The sequence below is a fragment of the Solanum lycopersicum genome, chromosome 1 (assembly GCF_036512215.1).
Source record: "Solanum lycopersicum chromosome 1, SLM_r2.1".
Classification (NCBI taxonomy): domain Eukaryota; kingdom Viridiplantae; phylum Streptophyta; class Magnoliopsida; order Solanales; family Solanaceae; genus Solanum; species Solanum lycopersicum.
The window spans coordinates 56,907,834-56,918,559 of NC_090800.1; positions in this window are offsets into that span (position 1 = coordinate 56,907,834).

Genomic DNA, 10,726 nt, shown 5'->3' on the forward strand with positions numbered 1-10,726 from the left:
TACTATCTATGGAACCCCACTTTCACCCTCTTTTGGTCAAACTGCGCTCTACTTCTAGGAGCAATAAGAAGAGGACTGAAGGGGCTAGAAGTAGTAGAGAAGTCGGGGTTTAAACAACGAGGACCCAATCTTAGGTGCACGGGTTGAAGTGGATCTGGAGATGGTACGGAATAAAATGGGAGTGTCTATGCCAACTTCACTCTAGTTCCACCCAGCACCGCTCTAGAGGTCGAGATGATTCGTGATCAGCTGCGCCAAGAGCTGAAGAAAAACCTTGCAAGAGACCGTATGATGATTCGGCTCAACAAGGTACTGAAGACTATGCTCACCTGCATTGATCCCGGGAAGGAGTTCATGTAGCCGAGATAGATGATTACGTTTAGTTTCTAAAGATGAGGGAGGCCGTGACCGTCTTGGTGCTCCCATAGGAGTTAGATTCTACACCGACACTTCCTAGTCACAGGGTTCCTTATCTAGAGTGTTACTTTGCCTCCTACGGCTTGTAATATAAGACAAGTTGTTTTTATCTTTTCATTTTGTCAAGTTTTTGGTACCATGTGGATGCTTGATTTCTCTATCTAATGCAGCTTATATTTAATTTTACATTTCTTATATTCTATTGTATTGTTGCTCAACACAAATAGATTGGTAGGGTCGATGCTCTTCCTCGCCAAATCCCGCTGAAGAAATCCTGCTCTGGCAGGCGTGCCCTGGCGTGAATAATCATGCCCAGTGGCCAAAATTGAGATTGAACCTCTGTTGCAATTTTTTGGGGTTTTTTTCACTTTTCTAAAAATTCCCAAAGGGCCCCATCTTAACCAAACCATCTAGGATAATTATACGAGCTTAACTAGTACAGAATAAACTTAATGACACATCTAGTTTTCATTACATCAATGTTACATCGACATTTACGACTCACATAAGTTACATCAACTGACCCATATTTTGCACACAATAAGGTTCTGACACACATTTAAAGTTTAACAATCGCATCATCCCACTCAATAAGCTCAACTCTACATGGACATTAAATTTAATGAACAAGATGCATGTAATGCATAGAAAATTTTAATTTATTAGCTAGTTCATTCCATAGATGACCATTGCTGGTCATCTATGCCCTTTTTCAGCCCCTAAGACTAGATACCAGTTAGAACATTCTAGTTCCAATTTTACCTTACTTGTGTTCAGTCAATCGTGACCACGACTCCGGTTTACCTTTTTGAGATACCAATTAGAGTCAGGAGATACCAATTGGACTCAACTCATATCACAAGTGACACTTCGCACGAAAGGAGAGAAAAAGGAAAAACAAATTCTTAGAATGCTTACTAGACTCTTGCAAATTAGTTGTGGACGTCAACACACCAATCAGCAAGAGCCTAATCCACATTTTGCTCTTGTATGGGGAGACAGGTAACCTAGGGTCTAATACAAATATGGAAAGACCCAACCTACCAGGCTGTGCAGGCACCCACTCTAACACCTAAGTAGGCGAACGCTTGTAGAACCCTTATATCCCAATAGTTAAACATGCGGAAACTTTAATGGTAAACAAAGAAAATTATTGTGAAATTTCTTCATAAACAACATCTTTAGATATATTTAAGTTTGAACTTGTAAACTAATGTAAACAACTACCCTGAATTTAGTCTAAACAAATACAAGAGCTAGTAAGAGTACAACTGGACAAGATAAAAAAAAAAGACACAACTTCCACAATGTAGAAGGAAGAATGGAAACTGCTAGAGAAATCTGTCGTCTTCACCTAACGAAACATCATCAACCTGCATCCAGACTATGTCAAACAGGCATAGCAATAGTAGTGTCAGTTTGAACACACGTACTGGAGGTATCATCCATCAACCAGAATGCCAGCTCATAATATATGAAAAACAACTAGAAAGACCAAGAAATAAGCTATGTGCTTCTCCACTTTGTGACAACTCACTTCCTCAGTTATTAATTAAATTCTAACCGTTCTAACAAATTAACGAACCCTAACTCCACCCACGATCACTCCAACTAACTGCTCACTACGTACCCTTACTTACTAGTCACATTACTCAACTATGGTCAACTAGTACACTACAACAACTTCCTTACACTAAACCCAATCTCTTTATTACCAAAGTGAACCACCTAAGAATATTTCATCACACCTGTTACCTCTATTTCTCTATTAGTACTTGCAACACATGAAAAATCATCGCCATTCACTACATGTTCCTTGAAAACCTAGCCTTTCCATTATACCTTACAAGTACGCTCAACACAAAGAACAATCAAATATAAATTGTCTTAACATATACCCACTAAGTGCAACATAAACAAGTTAATACAATAATATAACCATGAAATATATCAACATATACGAATTGAATATCACATGCTTTAACAATACACAATTATGTCAAATGGTTGGTCCTCTTATAAGCCTAACCCAAACTTTTAGTGCACCACAACGTGGTACCTTACCCAAAGTTATATCGAAACGTGGCAATCCGATCCCAACAATTTATGGTGTAACATGGAAATTCGATCCATTTTTTATGCCAGAACATGGACATCCGTATAGTATCAGGACCATACATTTAAGTCAGGACATCATGGCAAATATCATTCCTCTATCTCCTTTTTATTTAGTAAGATCATCATTGCATCATTTATACGTATACAAGTATCATAACAAGGCAAGAACAAGAAAACATCACACAATTATTGAATCACAACCATAACCTACCAAGGGATTCCTTGTCACGCACCTCATGCAAACCCTAATTCAACCATACTCAGCCCTAAGTGATTCATTTAAGGCTTCTTTCTACGGTATAAATCACAAAGTAATCGGTGCACGAAACCTTACGCATAAACAGTACAAACAATTTACATATATTAATAAATTAACACTTATTTAAACTACTCAATTAATAAATACCTAGCCTACCCAAATTTTAACCAGTTGCACGGAGTTTTGACTTTGATACGAGTATTTTGGGCTTTGTGATACACTCAAACTTACTTCTAAAATAAGAAGTAAAGCGGTCGTGTCAAGTAAATAACCCAACTAGTGAGGTTGGGATCGTTCCCACGAGAAAAATATTTTAGACTTAACTTTAACCTATTATTACTATTGTTCGGTCAATTACTTCCTTGGAAAGTAAAAACAATAAAAGGGGGGTTTCTATTTCAAAATGAATGAAAATAACTAACAAAATTGAAAGAGACACTTAACAGCTTTGAATGTTGGAGTTTAATCAATTAATCAAAGTAACTAGGGTTTGCGTGTTCCCCTCAGGTTCATAACTTGATAATTCTAACTATAACAATTCTTTCCTAGTATCTTCCATACAAAGTGATAAGTTATGTATTTCTAAATCCTTGGTCCGGCATCTAGAAAATCTCACTCCACACCTTGGTCCGGCTACGTGTGTTGCTATCCTAACCCTTATCATTACCTCATATTAAGCATCGTATTTGATATTTGACTAAGTTATTACCTCGTACCAATCAATACTAGCCTATTAGATAGTATACACTAAATCTATGTTGATAATTCTTTATCTATTATCTACCTCCTTGATCCGGCAAGTAGCATTAAAGCAAGTTCTAACATTGGCCATCCGTTAAAAAGACTTCTAAGCGAAAGAATTATTAATATATGCAAGACACTATTCTAGAATTGTTATTTTAGTTAGGTTTTACCTCATTATTTGCCCATGGTTCCCACAATTCTAGTTATGGAGTTTAGCTACCCATAGTCATAATCACAATATTCAAATATATTATACAAGAATTCATGTACTTGTTTCAATGAGAAAGAGTAAAATCCGAAAGTTTGCTTGATTAATCACCAAAAATCACTTGCAAGAATCTCAAAGTAATCAAAAATCTCACAAAAAGTCTAATGATAATCCAAAGACTCACAATACAGTGTCTACTAATAATGTTTCTAATAATACGGAGTCTAATCTCAAAAATGAGGTTTTTCAAACTATTTATAGAAAAATAAAAACCTAATTAAACAAGGACTCTATTTGCTGAAAATCGGTCAAAACGCGACTGGGTCGACGGACCTCGTGACGGATCGTCGTGGTCACGACGGACCGTCATGGACTCAATCATTCTATACTTGTTCAATTTCTTCTGCTGCTCTCTTCATTACCCTCGACGGCAAGTATGACGGACCATCATAGGCACAATGGTCCATCGAGGGTCTTCGTTCCAAACACTTAAACTCTTGGAATATGGGTACTTGGATTACTTCTCTGAACTTTATGACGAACCTGCAGGACGGACCGTCATAGACACGACGAACCGTCATGGACTTCGTAACCCCACACTTTGTCAGACTTCCCCATCTTCCTTCAGCAGATGCACTACGTTGCCACCTATGGGCCGTCACAAGCACGACGGACCAACACAAGCTCCGTAGGTGGTCTCTTCTGCATTTCATCGCTCAAAATCTCCGCATTCATCTTTGGACAGATTTCCTGTAAATAAAGAGAAAGTTATATAAAAATAAACACAAAAAGGCTTTTGGACACACTAAATTTTAAGGAAAAAGTATTAATAATACCGTGAAAAAATGGTATATCAACACCCTCAACTTAAATTCGTTGTTTGTCCTCAAGCGACGCCCTATGACTCAATACAAAATCTTCATACAATAGTATCCATGTTTTATCCTTTGCAATCATTTGGCTATCAATCCCGATTAATCTCATCATATCTATGCATGTTTATCACTATTAGGTGTGAATTATGTGGGATCAGAACATGACACAGACTCCCCATGCACTAACACCTATCCTCTTCAATTTCTCACTGAGGTGCTAACAATTCCAGTATTGCAACTAGTGTCCTCACTTTAAAACAAAATCCTCATTTTTCACACAATGATTCCAATTTGAGTATAAGGATTACTTTTCAACACTCGCTCTCATAACAAATTCACACTCATTCATACCTATTGCCATAAGCTTTCCCTTATTTTCACTGCCTTTAGTTCACTATACAACCCTTAGGATCACGATCGAACTTTCTTAGCTTGTAACATAGGCTCAAGGTCAGGTAGGGTATATTTAGGTACACTTTAGTGACTTTTTGCCCTTTTTGAAATATCGGTTAAATCTACCACTTTCTATCATTTTATCTCGCCCAGTTTCTCATATTCTTTCACCTTGGTATTTTCTCTTCTTTCTTCATTTGTGTAAGTGAGTCTCTTCTTTTCTTGCTCGTATTTCTTGTACATTTTTCTTTTTCTTTACTTTTGTTTCAACTAATTCTTGAGTCACTTTACTTTTGTTATTTCTTTCTCTTTGTTCTTTCAACCGCATTTTCCAGAGCATTCCTCATAATAGCCACCCTCAACTCATGGTTTTGCCATGAGTCAAGGTACACAATACCCAAAGTTGGGTTAGGTCCATAACGAAGTTTGTTTACTGAATTAGCCACCCTTAACTTATGCTTTTGGAATAAGATGAGGTGCACATGTCCAAGGAGGAACCAGGGCCAACACATTGTTCCAAGAAAAGATCAGTTGGGGTGAAAAAGAAAGGTCTAATTTAAGCTCAGATCATTTGGATCAAAGAAGGATACATTTCATTTGGTTTTCTTTTATTTAGGCTAAAAATGGGCTATATTGAATAAGGTCCTATTATCCTTTCCAAATTGTCTATTACAGCTTACTTTTAGTAGGACTAACCAGGCAAGTTCTAGCTCAGTACAAATAGTAGACTATTCAAATCTTCCTCACACTCACTTGACATCTCATCACTCAACCAGATTATCAGACACCTAAGTCGAATTTTAGACTTAGGTTAATGAAATTGTGTACCTCGATGTCATGCTTACAGCCACACATGTATCACTTACTATGTCTAGTCGTTCATCATTTTCCAGTTTATCAGAATATCATTTTAGTCATCATGCTCCAAAATTAAACTATGCACACAAGATATAGACATGCCGGTTCAACAGAAAAAGTAATCAGTCTTTTGGGGAAAAAGAACACAGGCAAGAAAACCCCAAAAGAGGATAGTGAATTGTGCTACTCAGACTTCACCCTAGCACTCACATTCCATTCACCCCACCCCCAAAGAAAAAACATACAATTGTCCCCAATATATAAAAAATTTAAATACTACAATGGTAGATGAAACAAACCTGTGGCGCAAAGCACCGTCGATCAGCAAGATGGTGGGTCCGGTTCCCCGGAACCCACGTCCTCTGCAATTTGGACACCCTAAGTGGTGTCCTCAGCAACAACCACACTATCAGCAGTGCCTCCCGCTATCTCCACAGTTCGGGAGCTAGACGCCCCAGCCGCTAACTCTCCTGCCCTAATCTGGTGTGCCGTCTCCTCAGCAATTAAGGCTCTCCTCGCAGCCTCCATCTCACGGCGCTCCTTCTTCCGTGCTTGTGCCTCGTCCTCTGCTCGATCACTATGCCTCTTTGCATGCTCTCGAGGGGGAGGTGCTAGAATCTCTATGGTGGTGAATAGGGCCGCCAACACTGTGTCTTCAGCAGGCTTGACATAAGGGGCCTCAGACTCAGGCACCCTAGTCTCTAAGATCGTGTCGATATCTCCACAAAGACTATCGACCGCAGCCTGAAGAGTCGACACATCCACCGGAGGGGCTGGGTGGGCTAGCACCCTCAACTCAAAGGCATCCTGGCGCTGGTGAACCTTGGTGATCTTCCGCTCTGTATAGTGGATCATTTTCCGCTCCAGATGCTTTTCTGCCTGGGTAATATACCTCTGCATCCACGGCTGGATATGATGCAGAAGTGTAGCCATTTGTGCCTCTAATTTTTAGACCCTAGCAAGCGGGATCAACGTGGGTAGAGGGGCAGTGCGAAAGGAGCTCGGGGCAGTGCTACTACCCGGGATAGACTCGACCAGGGTACTGTTAGTGGACGCCGCCTGCATAGCCGTACGAGCTTGGGCTACCGTATCAGCAAGATCGTCAGCAAGTGGGGTTAGCTCTGGACGGGGCCCTATGCTTGGGGCCGACTCATTGGCCTCAAATCTAATGAGGCTGACATCAACAATGCCCATGGGGGTCTTGAGCTGATCTACGTGCCATATAGGCACACCTGCGGACCTGCAGAGAGAAAAGATCATGAATGGGAAAGGGTAAGTAGTTGTGACCTTGAAAGCCCTCTCGTGCATGAATTCCTGTAGAAGCCACGCGAAATCTACCTCGAACCCAGCTATCATCGCCACCATCAATACTGCACGAACCCATGTAACGATATTATCAGCAGCTGTGGGTGAAAGGCAGTGGCGGACAATAAGCCACAAGAACTTCGCCGTGAAATTTAAATTGGCCTTCTTGATGGCCCCCTTTGGCTCGGTCACACAGTCGGCACCCTCTCCATCAACTGACAGGTGCAGGGCCATCCACATCTTGGTGGTCTCTCTTAGCGATGGCTCGCGCAGGAACTGGCCATCTTTAACAAGCTGCCATTGGTAGTCAAACTCGGCAAAATGAGGGGTCCGAGTAGCATCAACACCCTCGCCATATAGAAACCGGCAGATGGCAGGCAGGGAAATGTCGACCTGCACGCCCCGTACTCAAACCTGCCATAGTGGAACCTGTTTGGCGGGGGCAGCCCACCTATCAATCTGTGATCAGAGAGTCTCTACGTAGGATGCGTAGAACTCTCAGACCATTTCTTCACTGTAACATCCCAACAGACGTGTTGTCTACTCCAGGCGAGGCCTGGTGAAGAGATTGTGGATCTCAGGCATCGTCAGGAGACTCCCTGTAAGGACCCGCCGCTCCAATGTGAGTGTTTGAGTCGTAACTCCTTTGTCGTTTAGGAGCTTGGCGTCGGAGTGGACTTGAAATTGCCCATCGACACACCACTAGTTGGGCTAGTCAGTAGCCGGGGTAGGGGCATGAGCTGGTGATCCTGGTGTGGATTTCGAACTGTCAACATCATCAGACGAGGCCGACGCAGCAACGGTGGCTGGTGCGGGAACCTCAGCAGATCCGGAGGCTTCCTCCGACCACGAAACTCCTAAGGATCCAGATGTTACTTCTTCGTTGGTGGATCACCCAGAAGGTGTGTCGGTTCGTGTGCGCTCCTCATTACACTAGGAGGCAATGACTACGCCGGACGCCACCTTTGTGGGGGTGGCTCTGGTGGCACGTGAAGCACGGGAGGGGTGGAAGTGCCTGGGGGCACGTACTCGGGGTCACACTCATCATCAGAGCCAATGACCATGCGGGCAGACGAGGCGACAGACTTCGATCGCTCGCATGCATAGATTCGATCTTGCTTGGGTGCCATAGTAGATAGTACCTGTAAAGGATCAATATTAGTACGAGTAGTGGCAAACAATACAAGCAAAACCACACAAAAAATTAAAATATATGACATTTCTATAGTAATAGTGACAAACGACGGGCCTGGTGACGGCTCGTTGTGACTATGACGGACTTTCATGGGTTAATCATGTCTTCCTTAGACTATGTATATATTGAGGACCCTGAAGGAGAGTCTCTGACAAGTATGACGGTATGTGCAGGACGGACCGTCACAGGAACGACGGTCCATTGTAGGTGTCCGTCAGAAGACACTTGAAAAAAAAATGGAGACCTTTAGTATAGGGGTCTCTGACCGTCATAACGGTCATGAAGGACGAACCATCATGGATATGACGGTCCGTCGTACTCTTCCGTTTGAGGACACTTAGAAAAATGGACATAGACCCTTAGAAACAGGGTCTCTGACAACCAAAACGGTTGTGCAGGATGGACCATCGTGAAGACGATGGTCCGTAACATGTGTCCGTTGGAGGACACTTAGAAAAAAATGGGCAGTAGGGTGTTAGGGCTTTTGGAACGGACCCTACGACGGTTCGTCGTGGGTACGACGGTCCGTCATCGGGGTCTCGTTCTGTAGATCAGCGATAGAACTAGGGGTACCCCATTCATCCCCGATGACCAAAATCAATTTTGTAGTGTTTTGGACCTATATTTGTCTATCCTAAATACCTAGTAAACTAGTAATTGCAAAAGCACCTATCTCTAGGGTTGTAAACACGGCAATTTCGAATATTCTTAATCTAGGTTAGATAGAATCTTATATAAAGGAAATGAACATATCACGAACAACTAAGCTAATACTAATTAATAAACAGAAATACAAGATAAATGAGTAGAAATTAAAGACACATACCTGAGAATTGGAGAAATACAAGATGGAAAAGTACTTGGTGACCGAGAAGACACCCACAGCAGCAACTTCGACTAGTAGATGATAATTTTTAGGGCTTTGTAGGATTTTGGGGGAACAATGATTGGTTGATAGAGGGAGAGATTGTGGAAGTTTAAAAACGAGGGAAATAGGAGGAATAGTTAAGGAATGGGGTGAAATGAGGGGTTGGGGAGTTTAAATGGTGACATTTTATAAAAACAAACTCCAACCGGGTCGGGTCAGGTCGGGTACGTCTCATTAATGACGCGACAATTCCCCGACGACGGTCCATCTCAGTTATGACAATCCATCGTTGGTTCCGTCGTGTGTGCCCTAGTTTGAAAATAACAAAAATACGTACCTAGCACGACGGATGCATATGACGGTCCATCGCAGGTGCAACTGTCCGTCACTGTATCCGTCAATGACTGTTGCACAGTTATTTTTTGCAGAATTTCTTGGTGATGTGCCTGCAAATTTAAAAACCCATTAGTAGAAAAATGCTACCATTACTAAAAAGACTATAAGTATTGGGTTGCCTCCCAACAAGCGCATGATTTAATGTCGCGGCACTACTGGGGACACTTGATTACTCAGACTTCATCAAGATGGTTTGCCTCTATAACTTCATTCCCCGATACTTTATGCCCAAAATAGAGTTTTATTCGTTCTCTATTCGTCTTAAACAGCACTCCCTCCTTGGCTTTTAACTTAACTGCTCCATGAGGGAATACTTGGGTAATCAAGTAAGGGCCAGTCTATTTGGACTTGAGCTTGCCCGGAAGACAAGGTGACCCAGAACTGTCTAAAAGCACTAAATCCCCAACCATAAACTCTTGTTTTTCAATTTTTTGTCCATTTTCCTTCTTCATCTTTTCATTGTGGGATATGGCAGATACAGATTAGAGCTCGCCACTCTGCCTCATGGTCCTACAAATGTATTAGGTCGTTTCTTCATTGTTCAACCGAAATTTCATCTGTCCCTTTTCCATATCAACTAAGGATCTACCTGCAGCAAGGAATGGCCCCCCAAGAATAATAGGCACTTCAAAATCGACTTCACAATCAAGAATAACAAAATCAGCCGGAAAGATTAATTACTCCACTTTAACTAGCACATCATGGAGTATCCCTATAGGCCTTTTCACTGTCCGATCAACCATCAGAAGTCGCATCGCAGTGAGTTTTGGATCCCCCAAACCCCACTTCTTGTAGATCGAGAGGGGCATGAGATTTATGCTTGCCCCCAGATCACATAATGCTTTTGCAAAATGTAATGACCCAACTATACAAGGAATAGTTAACGCACCTATATTTTCTTTCTTTTGTACGAGCGATCTTGTAGCAATAGCACTACAATGCTGCAGTCTATCATCATCCTCAAAAGTGACCTATATTTTCTTTGTGACCAGATCTTTCATAAAATTGGCATAACCGGGAATTTGTTCTAGATCTTCTACCAAAGGGACATTGATAGAGAGCTGCTTCAACATTGTTATAAAACACTGAT